The 2,963-nt window shown below is 33.8% G+C and overlaps 1 long non-coding RNA gene across 1 annotated transcript; it reads right to left on the bottom strand.

The window, feature by feature from the left end:
- Positions 1–2,082: 2,082 nt before the first annotated feature.
- LOC109580880 (uncharacterized) lies at positions 2,083–2,583 on the bottom strand. Its single transcript, XR_002184427.1, has 4 exons — positions 2,502–2,583; positions 2,279–2,444; positions 2,163–2,228; positions 2,083–2,115 (listed from the first exon to the last, which is right to left on the bottom strand). It is a non-coding gene; the product is annotated as an uncharacterized LOC109580880 (long non-coding RNA).
- Positions 2,584–2,963: the final 380 nt, after the last annotated feature.

The raw sequence follows: 2,963 nt of genomic DNA on the forward strand, positions 1-2,963 counted from the left end.
TTTTATTGTGTACTGTTACTTACTAATAGTTAACATAACTGAAGCATTACCGCTGATCCGTAAGATATACTACTTAGAAAGTGTATGTACTTCCTTGAGTCAATCCTGATGTTATATTGAATGTTGTTGAGGTAGTAGTGCCTACACTAACAGGAGTATTACTAGACAGTTGATAGTAGACCTCATAACCAGTAGCTCCTGATACAGAGTCTTACATGAGCTAAACCAGTACTTAATCTTGTAGCAGTTAAACCAGTTGGAGCATTGCATACTGAAAATAAGCTACTAATAATTGTAATCACCAACCTGATATATTGAATGATGAAGTACTATTAACTGCAGTAACACCTGGTCCACTAATAGTACCATCAGTTACTCTATCATTAGATACAATACACTGATAGTTACCATCTTCTCTCAGTCTCACTGTTACTGTCACTCTTGTAGCAGATCCTGATCCATTCACTATCACACGAGACAGTTCCGTAGATATTCCATTCCCATTCACTGAACAACTGACAGTAGTAGGAGGACCATCAGAGACATTAAAACTGAGACTGAAGACTGGAGGAGTAGCTAATCTACTAGTAGAGAGGAGAGAGAACTGCATAGTAGGATCAGCATCAGGACCATCTGTAAAAAAGGAAGTACATTAATTATAGTCTATATTCATCACATACCATTGTTATTGTATCCAGTATATGCTCCAACCACTATAAATAGTGTTTGATTCACTCCATTCTCGTCAGGAATTATACACTTGTATAAACCTTCATATCCTGATAGTTCATCATTTCTATCTGACCACTGAATCTCTTACTGTACACTGGTCTAAAAGCTGATGAATCATCAAATGCTCCATCAAATAAAGGTATTTCAGTTCCATTAAGATAATACCACACTCCAATATTAGCACCATTGTTAGCACTCTGACACCACAAAGCATCATTGATATCATTAACATCATTATTCTGATCAACATCATAAAACTGGCTAGCATATATTATAGAGTAATCAGGTATAGTCCTGTTCACATAAGGTAGATACAGTTGAGTGCCTGCATCAAATTCATCCAATAGAATCATTAAGTTTATATTCTTACCATTACTAGGCAGGTTATTTGGCTGTTGTCCTTCAACTCTCAACAGAAGGAAGCCAGCAAGAAGAATCAACATCTTCAGAGAATAAACTCACACAAGAAGATATGAAAATGGAAATGCATACTTGGTAAATAACAACTCACATGAGGAAACATTTATACATGTAGCTGTTAAGACTTGTACATTCAGTTTGATGGTACACAGCTTATACTAATTTTCCTAAATGTATTTTATGTTTTGCAGTTGAAACTTTTCTTTGCTTAAAAGTATGTGTACATTATTGTAGGCGTCTTGTTCCAGGTGAGAGTATTGATCTTATTAAGGACTCTAAAAAACTGAGTAAGTTATACTATTAATGCAATAATTGGAAGAGAAATAATGTGTTTGTGAAATTATATCATTTATATGTTCTGTTCTGTCTTACAATTGGACAATGCCCTGTAATCAGTAATAACAAATACTCACCCTACAAAGGTATTTAAAAAAATAATACGATGCTCTGATTTTCTCTTCCCTTTGTAGGATCAAGGGCAGCTTTATTAGAAGGCAGTGCAGGAGGTAAGGGAAAAGGATCTGATACTGGCAAAGACTTACTTGTACGTTGAAAATAACTGTATTAATAATAGCAGACACACGCACAAAATTTTAATTATTGTCAAATTTGGTATACTCAGTGACAAAGTACTAGTAAATTTGGGCCACATACATTAGCTGCCGTGCAACCTCTTGCTCCGTAAAAGTTTATGTTTAATGACAAAGACACTTCACAAATTAACGTTGCACTGCACACAATTAATGCAGTAACATTATTAAATAGTTAGTAATTCATATTCAGTAGAAGGTGGTGGAAGAGGAGTCTCATATTCATTATTAGTTGTATCATACACTGGCTCAACAGTTGATCTATTAATAATAACTTTAAATAACAATAATAATTTTATTTTATATAACTGACTGTGTTTGTTGTACTGTATTGTATGCTGGACTATCCTTCATTAGTATATCATCAGCAGTACTGTATGCATGTGTAGACATAATGTAATAGTCAATAGTCTAACTGACTTTGTTTTAAATTCAGCTGTAGCATAAGCTGGACTGCATTCCATTACAATATCATTATCTGATTGTCTATGATTCACAAATTTTTTAAAAACATTTGCAATAAATGAGTATTCTACCTCTTTCTATTATTATTAGTTCTTTTTATGTATATCATTACTATTAATATCACAATTATTGGTATAGCCAATAGTGATACTAATACTGCTGCACCAATTATCCACCAAATGTTTTCTCCATTATTCACTACAGTTGGCATAGCAGTAGTGGCAACGGAATAAGAAACTATAAACATAAACTGATTAATGATATACTGTAAAGTAAACTCATGAATTGACTTACTTGTTGTTGATGATGCTAAAACAATGACAGTGAGAGTTAAATAATACCTATTAAGATACAGTTGCACTGCATAAAGTGTAACATTACCGGGTGGAATTGGTTGAGTCCTCTCTCCTTCATAAATGATCCCATTAACATTAAATGATATAGATATAGAGAACAAGTAGTTCAGATTAGGATCTAATCCTCCTATTAGACCTTCAGTAGCATCACCTGGGAATACTCTCATTCCTGTCTCTACTTGTCTCTTCTTTCTTAAGAATCCGGAGCTATTGGTTGACTCATAATAGACAGTATAATGGCTAGCTCCAGGAACTGAACCCCACTCAGCCCTCACTGCTGTAGAATTGAGCTTTGTTATAGAGAAGGTTTGAATAACAGCTATAGAATAAAAAATTCTACAAACAATGTAATATTTTAATCATTTACGTATTTGAGCAGTATATTCACTATCAGTCCATT

This window comes from Amphimedon queenslandica, unplaced genomic scaffold, assembly GCF_000090795.2.
Source record: "Amphimedon queenslandica unplaced genomic scaffold, v1.1 AMPQUscaffold_13473, whole genome shotgun sequence".
Lineage (NCBI taxonomy): Eukaryota > Metazoa > Porifera > Demospongiae > Haplosclerida > Niphatidae > Amphimedon > Amphimedon queenslandica.